The 16110-nt window shown below is 38.6% G+C and overlaps 1 protein-coding gene across 1 annotated transcript in view; it reads left to right on the forward strand.

Annotated features, from left to right (window-relative positions):
• The window catches only part of LRCH2 (leucine rich repeats and calponin homology domain containing 2), a 155906-nt gene that overhangs the window by 110073 nt on the left and 29723 nt on the right, over nt 1-16110 (forward strand). The gene's annotated exons all lie outside the window — the stretch shown is intronic.

Raw genomic sequence — 16110 nt, forward strand, 5'->3', positions numbered from 1 at the left:
TCTTTTTTTTCACTTAACTTCATTTTGTCTTGATGTTAGAATCATTCATTTAGTCACTCATCAGACATGTATTATTATTACTGCAAAAATGTGTTCATCATTAGTTATGTTTGTTCTGTTATTTGCATTTTGATTCTCTTTCCATTGGGTGTTAGAAATTCTTCTCTATGAATATATGATCTCAGTGCATATATATGAATTCCAGAAAACTAGAAGACCTTAAAACTTTCTAACCTTGGGCCAACAGGTGGCATGGTGGTTAAGTCATTGGACTCCCACACTGCAAAAATGTGTTCATCATTAGTTATGTTTGTTCTGTTATTTGCATTTTGATTCTCTTTCCATTGGGTGTTAGAAATTCTTCTCTATGAATATATGATCTCAGTGCATATATATGAATTCCAGAAAACTAGAAGACCTTAAAACTTTCTAACCTTGGGCCAACAGGTGGCATGGTGGTTAAGTCATTGGACTCCCACATAACTGACCATGGTTCAAGTCCCAGACCTGGTGGCTTGTTTACTCACTTTCTGTCTCTCCTTCTGATGAGTGCATGTGTCCTATAGTAAATTTAAAAATAATAATAACAATAATAATAATAAATAAAGTTAAATTAAAAAATATTTTTTAAAAATTTCTAATCTTCAGGCCAGCAGGTGGCATGGTGGTTAAGGGTGCTGGACTCCCACATGGCCAACTGGTTTGAGTCCCAGACCTTGCAGCTTGCTTTCTCACTTTCCCTCTCTCCCTTGCTTGCTATGTATCTCTCTCTCTCTCTCGCTCGCTGTGTCCATCTCTGGTCAAATTTTTAAAAAATAAGTAAATAAATAAAGTTAAATAAAATAATTCTTTTTAAAAAAGATTTCTAATCTTAAAAGTTTCATTTTGTGGTTTGAAAAATCTACATCATGGCCTAATGGTTAAAGGAGTCAGATTCCACATGGCTGACCATGCAGTTTGAATCCTGGCCCCAATGGCTTGAAAAATACACCAGGTGCATGTGTGTGCCTGTCCAAAATCCCAACAGGATGGAAAAGTGGAGGGGAAGGGTTTGTGGTGCCCCATTGGAAGGGACATTCTCCCTCTCCCTCTCTCTGTCTCTCTGGCAAATGCATGTGCCCTCTAGCAACTAAGGAAAAAAATAAAAAGAAAACCAGTATCAGACATAACTCTTGAGTTAGTCCTATTGGAGTGTAAAGGTTCTCGACTACAGAGGCACAGGAAATTAACGTTTGTTGAATGCTTGTTATGTGTATACCATTCTCAGTGCTTCAGATGTGTTATTTACTCCTCACAATAACTATGAAGTTGTTACTATTGATATCCTCATTTTACCAATGAGAAAACCAAAGATCAGAAATGATCAAAACTTGTTCAAGATCACATAGCTAGTAAGTGATAGTCAGGATTCAAACTCTAGTTTTCTGATTCCAGAGCCCCAAGTCTTAACAAATGATAACAAGGACATTGTATCTTCTCCACATCCACATATCTCATTGGATGTCTTTTTCTAGATAATCCTATAGCCAAACTATACTGATTTTCCCCAAAACCTCTTACTATTTCCTTTCCTTTATAGTCTTCCCAAGTGAATGTGCCACTATTTACATAGTCACCCACGTCAGCAATTTTGGAATCATTGGAAACTCCTCACTTATGCACACCTCCCAGTCCGTTCAATTACAGAAAATTATAGCTTCTTAGCATGCTTGCATGTGTTCCAAGGTCTACATTCCTATTGTGGTTGTGTTTGTTCAGGCCCCATCTTTTTCGACCTATATTACTGCAGCAGTCCCCAGACATATTTCCACTCTTCGGTTTTGCTTAACTTTAAATCTGTCATCTGCATCATGGAAGAGTGATGGTTCTAAAATACAAGTGTGGCTGGGTCACTCCTGTTTATTGTCTTCTAATGGCTCTTCACAAGTTTTAGGGTAAAGCTTAGAATGCTTAGTTCAACCTTATATCAAGAGCTTCATCTTATACACTCCTCCATTGGCACCCTTTGCACCTTTGCATTTATTTTTTTTTTTTTTTTTTTAGTTTATTTATCTCTTTCATGAGAGATACAGAGACACACACAGAGCAAGAGAGATAGGCACTCCCAAAAGGTCCCCATGCTGCTATCTCTCATTCTCAGCTGGCCCAAACCACAGGCATACATGTGTCCCACATGCATAGGGGAGTCTCAGGACATGAACCTAGGATCTTTACTGCAGGTTCAGCTGTGCTAACCTCTGTACCACCACCTGGTCTTACCCTGTGCATTTCGGAACAGAACTCCTTTCTTTATTCCAGCATAATTTCATATATCTGTGCTCTGTACTCTGGTGTTTCTGAGGATTACCCTTCCTCATCCTTTTCTTCAGTGAGAGAACTTTTTATTTCCAAGCCTAGGAATATTCATCTATCTCAGATTTTGTGTAATTGAATTGAACTCATTCTCTTTTTGTGTATTGATTCTACTGTCTTTCACTTTTGCTTTCCTTCACGTTTGTGGTATTTACTTTCCCCTTTAATTCCCTTGGCTCCTACCTTAAGCTTCTTCCCCAGGTTCCTAATATTCTTCCGAGAAAACACCAATGGGTCAAACTTCCAAACTGCGATGCCTGTTTCTGGCTTTTCCTTCATATATCTATAGGATTAACATTCTTCATCAAAAAAAAAAACCCAAATCTGGAACTTTTTGAGTGCCAACGTGATGCTCCATGTGCAGAATTCCACACCTGACCACATGTGACAAGTCATAGTCATAATGCTGCAATAGAAAAATACTGTATAAAATTACCTTCAGGCTAGGGGTGTAAGGTTTATATGAAACATGAATGAATTTCATGTTTAGACTTTGGTCCTATCTCTAAGATGTCTCATTGTGCATATGCAAATATTCCAAAATCCAGAAAAATTGAAATGTGAAACACCTCTGGTCCCAAACAGTTTGGATAAGGGATATACAACCTGTATTATTTTTTTTTCTCATTTTAAAAATAGTCACCAAATTCCTTCTTTAAAACAAAACAATTTTTTGTTAAGTTTTCCTGATTGCAAGAGTGATCTAGTTTTATTGCTGAGAAGTCAGAAAATGTCACAAACAATGAAAAAATAAACAGATATCACCCATTATCTCATTCCTTAGAGATGACAATTTTAGTTTGGTAGTTTTCCTTTTAGATCTTTTTTTCTATGTGTGTGCGTGAATATTTGCACTTGTGTATGCACACACACACACACATAGACACTGCAGAGCTGTATACTTTGTAACATATTCAGTGCATCTGCCTAGATGTATAATAGGCAGGTCAACTTTATTTTCTAAAACCACACTCTTAATCTCACCTGTTGTATCTCCAAACCTCTCTCTCCTGCATTCCCCCCATTTCTGAAAATGTCAGTTCTACCCACTCTATTTGCAGCTCAAAAACCTCAGTCATCCCTAACTTGTTCCTTTTTCTTATAGCCCATATCTAGTGCATTAGCAAATCTTGTTGTCTCTGCCTTCAGAATATATCCAAAATCTAAGCACTTTCTACCACCTCCACTCCCACCACACTCATCCTAGCCATTTGTTACAGTCCATTCTGTTTCTGATAACAGAGGATACCCGAGTCTAGGCGATTTGAGAGTATATAGAAGTTTATTCGGCTGTTTGGAGGTTCAAGGTTCAGGGGCACATCTGGCAAAGGTCTTCTGGCTGTATGCCAACATGGCAGAGAGACATAGGTTGCGTCTGTGTCCTTGTGTCTCTGTCTCATTTCCTCTCTTATAAACCTACTAGAACTTAATTTGGGGGCACCACACTGATAGCTTACCACTTCCTAAAGGTCCCACCTTCAACACCATAATCAGGTAAGTCTCCTCTTTATATCAATACCATCACCGTATAACCAAATTCTCATAAATGAATTTTAGAGGTGGGGCATTCAGACCATAGCACCACCTCTTACTTGAATTATTACAACAGCTTCCTAACAGGTTTCTTTTCGCCTTAGCTTTCCTTTACTGTGTTTTCCACAAAGCATCAGTTTGATTTTTTTTTTCTTTTTTTGGAGAGGTTTTTCCTATAGGGCACGTGTGGTCCCCAGAAAGACAGAGACAGAGAGACAGAAAGTGAGAAATCACCCCCCAGGGAGGATGGCCACGCCGCAATCCCTTCTCCATTCTCCTCTCGGGATCTTGGGCACGCACATGTGCACAGTGTGACTTTAAGCTGCCAGGTCCGGGACTCGAACTGCGGTCGACTACATGGGAGTCCAGTGACATAGCCATTATGCTACCTGCTGCTCCCTTGATTTTTTTTAAATATATATTTTTGCCATAGAGGGTGTGCACTTGCCGAAAATAGAGAGACAGACAGTGAGAGGGGAAGTGAAAATTCACCCCCAGGGGAAATGGCTATTCCACAGTCTGTTCTCTATTCTCTTCTCAGGATCTTGGGCATGTACGTGCAGGTACCTGGTGTGAGTTTCAAGCCACCAGGTCCAGGATTCAAACTGCGCTCAGCCATGTGGGAATCCAGCAACTTAACCACCACGCCCCTCTCTGGCCCCCCAAATTGATCATTTTAAAACATGTCAGGTCATGTCATTTGTCTTCAGAATTCTCTACAGATTTTTCGGTAAACTAGAATCTTTTAGTCATAAGGCCCTATATTATATGACTTCTTTTTTTTTTATTATATGACTTCTTATTGTCTTCTCATACCTCTCTCTTCCTGGTTCCACTCTAGCTATATAGACTGACTCCTACTGAATCTCATTATTCCAGGCATTCTCCCATTCACCAAGACTTTTGCCTCTGCCTGGAATGGTTTTTCCCCCAGATAACCATATGGCTTAATCTGGTACCTTCAAGTTTCTGCTCAAATATCACTTTATCAGCAAGTATTCTCTGAACAACATGTAGAAAAGCAATTCTCCCCTCCTCCTTTATCCCTATTTCCCATACTCTGCTTTATTTTCCTCCAGAGACCTTAACAAACATCATCTGGCATGCTAGCCATATCCTTCTCTACTTACTAAAACTTCATCTGGCTTGTTAGCCATATCCTTCTCTACTTACTGGTTTTCACCCATATCCCACCCCTCCAGACACACCACAATGCAAATTTCATATAAGCAGGAAATTTATTTTGTACTCTGCAGTATCCCTTCACTTAGCACAATGTGTAGCACACATAAGTGCTTAGTAAATATTTGAGTGAATGAGTGTTTTTTATTTTTGGGGGGGGGAGGTTTTTGCTATAGGGTGCGTGCGCTGCCAGAAAGACAGAGAGAGACAGAGAGACAGAAAGTGAGAAATCACCCCCCAGGGGGATAGCCACGCCGCAATCCCTTCTCCTCCATTCTCCTCTCGGGATCTTGGGCATGCACGCACACGCACCTGGCGTGATTTTAAGCCACCGGGTCCGGGACTCAAACCGCAGTTGACTACATGGGACTCCAGTGACATAGCCATTACGGTAACTACTAGTCCCATGAGTGAATGAATTGGGAGAACAGGTTGAAATGATAGTACCAGGAATCATGTTATGTTCTAGGAGATAAAATAGTGATCAAGAGAGACATGGTCCCAGCCCTCATGAAATCAATGACTGATATAATCTTAATATAATGTTGTAGTTGTGGTTGTATTTTTTTTGTCTCAATTTTTAAATTTAATCTTATTTTTTTCCATGGAGAGGGAAAGATACAGCACCCACAACAGGGTCTCAATGTCATGGTCAACTCCAATCTTCAGCCAGTGCAGACCATGAGCACATGCATGTCCATCATATTCAGGGAAGGCTCTGGATGTGAACCAGTAACCCTCCCTTATGGGTCTACTTTAGCAGAGTGTTGTGTTTTACATTTGCACCACTATCCAACTCCTTAGCTGTGCTTGTTTTGTTTGTTTGTTTTGAGAGACTTTTGCTATAGGGTGTGTGTGTGCTCACCAGAGACACAGAGAGAGACAGAGAGACATGAAGCGAGAAATCATCCCCCTGGGGTGATGCCCATGCTACAATCCCTTATACTTCATTTTTTCTCTTGGGATTTTGGGTACACATGCCCACGAGCCTGGCATGAGTTTCAAGCTGCCAGGTCTGAGACTTAACTATGGTCAGCCATGTGGAATTTCAGTGCCTTAACCACTGTGCCACCTGCTGGCCCCACTGTGTTTGTATTTTAAAATAGGAGTTTTGAACATATGGATTCACAACTAATAGGAATGATTATCTCTTCCTTCCATTAGGCAACATGTAAACTTGTAGAAATCTGGAAAGATTCTGGGTACTTAAGTTTTAGGTGAGTGGTCAGGCTCCCTGAAACGTATGGACATCTCTGTATTATAATAGTAATGACCTCAATGGCCTACTCTCTTAGATCTTTAGCCACTTCTAGCAATCAAAATAAGCCCTGGGTCATTGCAAGCATGCAAGACAGTCGTGATTAACTACTGACAAATTGGTTGACAAAATAGCAGGAAATATTAATAGTTAAAAGAGAATGGGCCTTAAGTTAGGCAGATTTGGCTCAGAATTCCACCTTCAGCACTTATTAACTAAGAGGTTTGGGAAAACTGTTTTTTGTTTGTTTGTTTGTTTGTTTTTGTTGTTGTTTTTAAGAGAGATTTTTGTTATAGGGCTTTTGCGTTCCTGGAGAGACAGACAGAAAGTGAGAAATACCCCACAGGAAGGATGACCACGCTGTAATCCCTTTTCCTCCATTCTCCTCTTGGGATTTTGGTCGTGCACGCACATGTGCCTGGCTTGAGTTTGAAGCCGCCAGGTCCAGGACTTGAACCATGATTGACTATGTGGGAGTCCAGAGTACTCATTAGGCCATCTGCTGTTCCTGAAGGTTTTTTAAAAATTAATTAATTAATTAATTAATTTGTCTATCTATCTGTCCAAGGCCATGCACGCTCACCAGTGGAGAGACAAGAGAGACAGTGAAAGGGAAAGTAAGAAATTATTCCCAGAGAGATGGCCATGTGGCACTTCTCTCTCCATCATTCTCCTGGGGCTTTGAGCATGCACATACATGTACCCAGTGTGACTATCAAGCCACCAGGTCTGGGACTTGAACCATGGTTGGCCCTGTGGGAATCCAGCACCTACACCACCACACCACCTGCTGGTCCTAGGAAAAGTTTTTATTATTAAGCCTAGTGCCTGGCAGGGAAATGTTTAGTAAATGTTAGTTCTCTGATGATTTCTTTTTATTTGTTTTTCTTCCTATAGACAGGTAGATTAGCATAGCCATTGAAAGTTCAGGTTGTTGGAACCTTACTGTGTGAGCTTGGGTCATGAATCTGTCTGTGGGGAGAAATTTAGTTTCGTCTGACCCACATTTACCTCATCTGTACAACAGGAATAATAAAAGTATCTCCTTGGTTTCTGTGAGGGTGAAATGCATTAATATATAAGTTTTTTAAGAACAGTCATTAGCACAAAAATTGCTTTACATATGTTACTAGTTGTTGAATATTGTTATTACTATTAGGGACTTATTTTTCTTTTATATTCTTAGTCCTTATTTATTTATTTATTTATTTATTTATTTAATTTTTGCTATAGGACCCGTGTACTCACCAGAGGTGAGGGGGGGAGTGAGAAATCAACCCCCTCCCAGGGGGGGCAGGTTGGCACGTAGCAATCCCTTCTCCTTCATTCTCATTTTGGGATTTGGGGCACACATGCATGCATACCTGGCGTGTTCTTCAAGCATGGGTCCAGGACTTGAACCTGTCTGTTGGCCACATAGGATCCAGCTTCCTTAAACACTATGCCACTGGCTGGCCCAGCTGTTCCTTTTTTTATTCTCATTTTCTTTTTTCATTTTTATTTGTTCCAACGAGAAACAGCTTTGTAGGTATTTATTCTGATATTGAGAAGCATTATATGGGCTTAAGTTTTCTTAACACATTGAACTATAAGGAAATAACTTAAATCCTGTGATATTTTCTTTTCCACAGCGCATGAATGAGCACACTCCACCCTAGCTTTACCTATTGAAAAATTTCACACACTTTCTTGTAACAAAAATGAGATCATACTAATCATACTATTTAGTAATCCGTATTTTTTACTTAGTATATTGTGATGATTTTTACATACCTACTTAGTCTAAATATATATTCAGTGCACATATATTTTCTTAACTTAAATACAGAAAGGCTTGTTATTGACAGGTTAAAAACATGAGTGTATGTTTAAAGCTTTTGATGCATTATTTCTCCAGGATTTTTATCTGTACATTCTCACAAGCAACGCGTGGATAGCTTTACCTCCATACTCCTTAACACTGTACATTATCAGTCATTCTAATCTTTGCCAATCTAATAAGAACAAATTATATCAGAAGGTTTCATGTTTAGTTTCATCGATCAAATCAGTGATGTTCCAAGTATTTATTGCCCATCTGTGTTGTTGCCCATCTATTATGAATCAAATTGTTGAAATAAATTGAAAAAATGTTTATGGCCAATAATATGGTTTGCCATGATACAAGTTTTGTGGAAATTTGAGGAAAAATATGTATTCTGCAGTTATTGGTAAGAGTATTGCATAAATGTTAACTATGGTAAATTGGCTAATAGTGTTTATCTTTTCTCTACCTTACCTATTGTATGTTTCCTTATTCTGCCAGTTAAGAAAAGGTATTGAAATCTCCAACACTAACTGTGGATTTGTCTTTCTCTTATTGTTCTGTCATTTTTTCTTTCACATATCTGAAGCTTTGGTACTAGATAAATGTTGAGAATTGCAGTGCCATCTTGGTGAATTAATACCTTTGTCACTATACTTCCTGATAACATCCTTTGCTCTGAAGTATGTTCTTTCTTTCTTTCTCTTTCTTTTTCTTTCTTTCTTTCTTTCTTTCTTTCTTTCTTTCTTTCTTTCTTTCTTTCTTTCTTTCTTTCTTTCTTTCTTTCTTTCTCTCTCTCTCTCTCTTTCTTTTTCTCTCTTTCTTTCTTTTCTTTCCTTCCTTCCTTCCTTCCTTCCTTCCTTCCTTCCTTCCTTCCTTCCTTCCTTCCTTCCTTCCTTTCTTGTAGAGAGATTTTTGCTATAGGGCATGTGTGTTCACCAGAAAGACAGAGAGAGAGAGAGAGAGAGAGAGAGAGAGAGAGAAGGAATCACCCCCCAGGGGGGATGGCCATGCCACAATCCCTTCTCCTCCATTCTCCTCTCGGGTTCTTGGGCACGCATGCACACACGCCCGGCGTGAGTTTAAGCCACAGGGTCTGGGACTCGAATCGCAGTCAACTACATGGGGGTCCAGCCACGTAACCATTACGTCATCTGCTGGCTCTGAATTCTACTTTTCTGATGATGGTAAGATAGTCCGATCTTCAGGACCGGCAGTTGGCATAATGGTTACGTCGCTGGACTCTCACATAGTGGACTGTGACTATTTGCGTGCGTGCCCAAGATCCCGAGAAGAGAATGAAGGAGGGATTGCGATGTGGCCATCCCTCTGGGGATGATTTTTCACTTTCTCTCTCTCTCTCTCTCTGTGTTTCCCCAGTGAGCACATGTGCCCTATAGCAAAAATCTCTTAAACAAATAGAGCTTCTTTTTCACTGCTGTTAGCATGATACATATTTTCCCCACCCTTTTATTTTCAACCTCTTCGTGTCTTTATAGAGAAAGTAAATTTCTTATAGTTAGCATATGGTAGTATCTGCCCTTTTTTTTAAATCAAGTCTATCAATCTGTCTTATTTTATTTATTTATTTGTATTTGTTTAGCTGTAGGGTGCATACACTCACCAGGGAGAGAGAGAGAGAGAGAATGAGAGAGGTAGAGTGAGAAAGTCATCTCCAGGGGAGATGTCCACGTTGCGGTCTCTTCTCTTCCATTCTTTTCTCAGGACTTTGGGCATGCATGAACACATGCCCAAAGTGTTTTTAAAGCCACCAGGTCTGGGACTTGAACCACTAGGTCAATTCTGTGACATCTATGCTGCCAGCTAGCCTGAAAATGTGACTTTTAATTTTAATGTTAAAATCCTTTATATTTTATGTAATTATTGGTATTCTTGAGTTTAAATCTACCATTTTGCTATTTGTTAACTTTTGTCTTATTCTTCGTTTTAATTTAACTTTTTTCTCTATCATCGGAACTATTGAGACATTGGAAAAGTCACAACGTATTTGTCTATGATTATTTTTAAGAATATTTTAAATTTAAGTTTATTTATTTATTTATTTACTTATTTATTTATTTAAATTTGACCAGGTAGCGAGAGAGAGAGAGAAATTGAGAAAACAGTTCACCAGGTCTGGGGCTTGAACTCTCAGCCATGAGAGAGTCCATTGTGTTTAACCACCACACCACCTACTGGCCCCAATTTTCCTATGTTTTCAATGCAAAAATACATCATGACTTTTCCGACAACCCCGTTTATTTTACAATTACATATCTGAAAAAAGTCTTTATTTCACCTTCTTATTTGAAAGATGTCTTTACATCTTTTTTTTTTCAGTACTTTGAAGGAGGTTCTTCACTGTCCTGCAGATTGTGTTGTTTCCTGTGATAAATGAGCTGCCATTCTTATCTTTGTTTTGAATTTTATATGTTTTCTCTCATTGCTTTTAACATTTTTTCTTTATCTCTCATATTAAGGAATTTGATTATGATATATTTTTGTGTGTAGTTTTTTTTCATGTTTCTTTTGCTTTGATTTTATTGAGCTTCCTTTATTTGTGAGTTTGCTGATTTCATGAAGTTAGAAATTTGGGGTCCTGTTTCTTCAAATACCTTTTTTTCTGTCACTTGACCTCTTTTATTGTGAAACTCCAATTGTGTATTAGTCCACTTGAAGTTCCCCACAGAACACTGATGTTCTATGTGTCTTTCAATATTTTGAAACTGATGCGGAGTGATTTCTCACTCCCCCCCCTAACCGTGAGCACACGTGCCCTATAGCAAAAACAAACAAATAAAGATTGTTGTAGAAATCATGAATTATGTAACAAATAGTACAGAAAGGACTGCCTGACTACTAAAATACTCATAGGAAGAAAGAAGAGAGGGGGAGGAAGAGACAGAGTGAGAAAAAGAGGAAGGGAAGAATGAAAAATAAAAATTCCTTACCTCAGTCCCTTCTCCTTTTTCTTATCTGAACTTTGGGCACACGTGCTCACACACTCAGTGTCTGAGCCACCAGGTCTGAGACTCAAATCATGGTCAGCCATATGGGATCCAGCCACCTTAACCACCATGTCACCTGCTGGCCCTCTGATGTACTTTTTAATCTCTTCAATTTTGATTATGCCTGCACTTACCATTTGAATTCAGGTTTTTCATTTAGCTTCCTGAACAATTGCTCAGTTGAATTTTGATAGAATGGCAGATACTATGAATTTTCTCTTTTAATTTTGACTCTTGTAATATTACTGTAAATATTCTTGACTTTCATTCTGGGATGTGGTTAAATTACTTAGAAACAATATGATATTTTGGAGACTTGGTTTTATGATTTGTCACATAGGAACAGTGCAACATTTAGTCTAGAACTACATTTTCCTACCTAATGGGGTAAAACTTTTCTTAGTACTTTACCTGATGCTCCGTAAATTATAAGGTTTTCTAGTCTGGCTGGTGGGGTCTGATACTGCTGGTCCTCTTCTGATTCTAGGGATTATTCCCTCTAATCTTTTGGTGTGGTTTCACTTCTTTTGCCTAGGATAGCTTCCTCATGTACATGACCGTATCAGGATTCAGCCAAAACCTTGAAGGATACATAGATCTCTTAATGTGTTCTGTGCACTGCCCATTCCTTTGTTATTTTTGTCTTTGTCATTGTGAACTCCCACTGCCTTTTTGTCCATGGCTTCCTACTATGTCTCCTGAGTTCAGGTAGCTTGCTGGACTCCTTGCATTCTCCTTGGCTCTCCCCCGACTTGTCTGTGGCCTGAAAACTCTATTCATGTAGCAACCTGGCTTAGTCATGGGATTTGCCTAGTTTGTTATCCATCTCTAAGGGATAATGTCCTCTTTTTGCCTAATATTTAGTGTCTTAGCATAATTTTATATATTTTGTTCACTCTTTTAGGTTTTTCAGTTACAATACAAATGTAGTCACTCTTACTCTATTTTGGTCAGAAACAAAGGTCTAAATTTTACATTTTATATGCTCAAATTTGTCAATATTTACTTTAGATGGCTTCTTCCATATGTTCTCCCTACTCCAGCACTTTAAAAATTACTGCCTAGGGGGAACAGCAGGTGGTGTGGTGGTTAAGGCACTGGACACTCCCACATGGTCAACCATGGTTTGAGTCCTGAGTGTCATGGCTTGCTTTCTCACTTTCCTCCCTCTCTCTCTCTCTCTCTATCTCTCTAGCTGATCAAATTGGAAAATAATAATAATAAATAAAGTTAAATAAAAGAAATCTTTTAAAAAAATTACTGCCTAGGAACAGTAGGTGGCAAGGTGCTTAAGGCATTGGACTCCCACATGGCCATCCATGGTTCAAGTCCTAGACACAGTGGTTTGAAAATCATGCCAAGTGCATGTCTGCACATGCCCAGAATCTTGAGAGGAGACTGGAGGAGAAGAGACGTCAGTGTGGGTACCCCTCGGGGGCGTTGATTTCTCACTTTCCTTCCGTCTGTCTCGCTTCAGTGAGCACATGTGTCCTATGGCAAAAGCCTAGAAAAAAAAATTCCTATATTTTTTAGGTCCTTGTGTGATTTATGTAGTTATATGTTTTTCTTAATTAATTCTGATGTTTTGTATGAGGTAAGGAATTCTTTTTTCCTTCCTCTCTTCTTCTTTTCCTCACTCTGTCTCTTCCTCCCCCCTCTTCTTTCTTTCTATGAATATTTTAGTAGTCAGCCAGTTCTGTCTGTACTATTTGTTACATAATTCATGATTTCTATAACAATCTTTGTTTGTTTTTGCTATAGGGCACATGTGCTCACCAGAGAGGGGGGAGAGAGAAAACGAGAGGAATCTCTCTGCCATAGCTGATGGTCATGACACAGTTTCTTCTACTCCGTTCTCCTCTCAGCATTTTAGGCATGCACGCACATGTGCCTGGCATGATTTTCAAGCCTCTGGGTCTGGTACTTGATCCATGCAGTTGGCCATGTGAAATCCAGCTACCTTAACCTCCATGCCACCCGCTGGCCCTCTATAGTGCTATTAAATGTAATTTTTCCAAGTTACTATTCTTGTGACCCTATACTCCTTTTTCATCAAAAGACCTATAGATTCTAGAGCTAGTAATATTTTATTACTATAATTTTATATAATGTATTTTATTACATGGTAAGGAAGTCCCCTTCATGATAGAACTTTTCATTTTTTTTCTTTTTTATAAACCTGTGCCGAGAACTTTTTTCGTTATGAAGGGACAGGGAAGGAGTATAGTGATCGAATGTCCCTTCAGCTCATCAGAATCTTGGGCCTGCACCCAGAATGTTTCCAGGCTGACATAATAATCTGAACCTATGGCCAATCGTGGTTTCTCACAGTACAGTTCAGTTTGCTGCTGACTGTGCCACCAGGCTGGGCCAATTTTTCTTTTCTTGATGATCCTTTCTTCCAAATTAACTTTGAAACTTTTGTCAGATTTCTAAAACAAGTTATAAATGCTTCTTAAGTTGCATTTTTAAATTATACCTCATTACATTTATTAATAATAATTACTGAGATGGGCAAGTGGCATGGTGGTTAAGGAGCTGGACTCACATATGTCTGACCACGGTTCAAGTCCTGGTTCTGGTGGCTTGCTTTCTCACTTTCCCTTTCTCTCTCTGGCTAAATAAAATAAATAAGTAAATAAATAAAGTATATAAATTTAAGTAAATAACAATTAAAATTTTTAAATAATAACTTTTATTTTATTTTATTTATTTTCTTTTTGCCAGAGAGCCTGTGTACTCACCAGAGAGAGACAAATAGAGGGAAAGTGCATGCTGGTATAATTTTTCAAGCCACTGGGTTCAGGGCTCGAACTGCAGTCAACCATGTGGGAGTCCAGCACTTAACCAACATGCCACCTGCTGGACCCTATTAATAATTATTAAGCTTATTGTTTTCTTTTATTGTGGTACATGCATGAGAGAGAAAGGGAGAGAAAACAGACCTCCACTGGGACCTATTCAAGCTACATTCTTTTTCCCCCAGTTCTCCAGCCCATCAGGATCTAGGGCACATGTGTGTCTAGCACCTTAGCTGTCAGGGTTGGGACTCAGACTCTGGTTGACCATGTGGAAGCCAGCTTCCTCTGCACAGTACTTAAGTGCTGACTACAGGACTGGCTCAGTTATTAATTAATTTGAAAGAGAAGTTACATCTTTAATACTTGGTCTTTTTGTTCAAGAATTCTCTAGTTATTAAGTCCTAACTAGATATTTGTAGTTTTTTCACGTAAGTCTTGCACATGTGTAGTTAAGTTTCTTCCTAGAGGAGCCAGCAGGTGGCACGGTGGTTAAGGTGCTGGACTCCCGTATGGCCAACTACAATTTGAGTCCTAGACCTGGCGGTTTTCTTTCTCACTTTCTCTCTCTCTGTCTCTCTCTGGTGAGCACATGTGCATTGTAGCAAATTAAAAATATAACAATAATGATAAATAAAATTAAATAATTTTTAAAATTTTATTTTTTTATACATTCGATCACTATACATCATTTGGCTTGGCAAAAATTAATAAATATTTTTTAAAAGTTTCTTCTTAGATATTTTATAGCTTTCCTTTCTTTTATGAGTGGAATTTTTCCTAATGCATTTTATAATTCATTATAATTGATATATAGGAAAGATTTTAAATTTTGTATGCCTTTTTTTTTAAGAGAGAAATTTTTTTCCTATAGGATGCATGTACTTGCTGGAGAGACAGAGAGATGGAAAGCGAGAAATCATATCCCAAGGAGGATGACCATGCTACAATCCCTTTTCCTCCTCTTGGATTTTGGGCACATACACATTCACACACACGCATGCCCGGTGTGTTTCAAGGCCCCTGGTCCGGGACACAAACTGTGATAACTATGTGGGAGTCCCATGACATAACTATTACTCCATCTGCTGGTCCTCCTATCTTTCTTTATACTTTTCATATACATGAGGTGCTGGGCATATGGCAAGTGACAAAAAATATTTGTTGATGAACTGGCTGAGACAGAGGAAAACAGAAAAAAGAGGCCATTTTCTCAGTTACAAAAATCAATTCCATTCCATATTCATATTCTTTTCTAGAAATGTGTGACTAGGATTAAAAGACACCTTCCTGCCACCCTAGGATGTAAAGACCCTTCACATTCATAGTTTTTTTGCAAAGTAGTTCTCCAACACATCTTTGGGGAGCCAAGTAGGTTGGCCTGGCTTTAGTGTGAGTTTAAGCGACCAGGTCTGGGACTCGAGTCGTGGTCTACTACATTGGAGTCCAGTGACATAGCCATTATGCCAACTGCTGATCTCTTGTATGTTTTTCTTTAACTGACAACTTTACCTCTTGTAATAATAGATTTTAGAATTTTCTCTTGAGTAATTTATGTGTTCTATATATTTTGAAAATTTGATTATTGTTTTTTTTGGTTTTTGCTGTAGAATATGTGCACTTGCCAGAGAGAAACCGAGAGGGAAAGTGAGAAATCACCCCTCAGGGAGATGGATGGCCTTACTGCAATCACTTCTTCATTCTCCTCTCAGAATATTGGACAAGCACACACATGTACCTGGCATGATTTTCAAGCTGCTGTGTCTGGGACTTGTACTGCATTCACCCACGTGGAAATCCAGTTCCTTAACCATCATGCCACCTGATGGCCCAGAAAATTAAATTTAAGTTTTATATATATATTTTTTTTTCTTATTGTACTATAGAGAAATTCCACAACAATGTTAAAAAATAGCAGAACATTGGTGGGCATTTTGATTATATATTTTTTGTAATGGAATTCCTTGTTCAAATTTGCCATTTAACAAGAGGATACATGGCCTACATTATACCTACAAAAACCAAGATGAAAAGAATTTCCTCCTTAACTGCTGTTGTGTCAAAATGAAGAGATTGAGGCTCATAATTAGTAACTCAGGAGACAGTAACTTACTCCTCTGAGCTCTTTGGGATTTGGATAAAAGAAATTATTAGTTGATTTTTTTTTTTTTTTTT

This window comes from Tupaia chinensis, unplaced genomic scaffold, assembly GCF_000334495.1.
Source record: "Tupaia chinensis unplaced genomic scaffold, TupChi_1.0 Scaffold143886_1, whole genome shotgun sequence".
In the NCBI taxonomy this organism is placed as follows: Eukaryota; Metazoa; Chordata; class Mammalia; order Scandentia; family Tupaiidae; genus Tupaia; species Tupaia belangeri.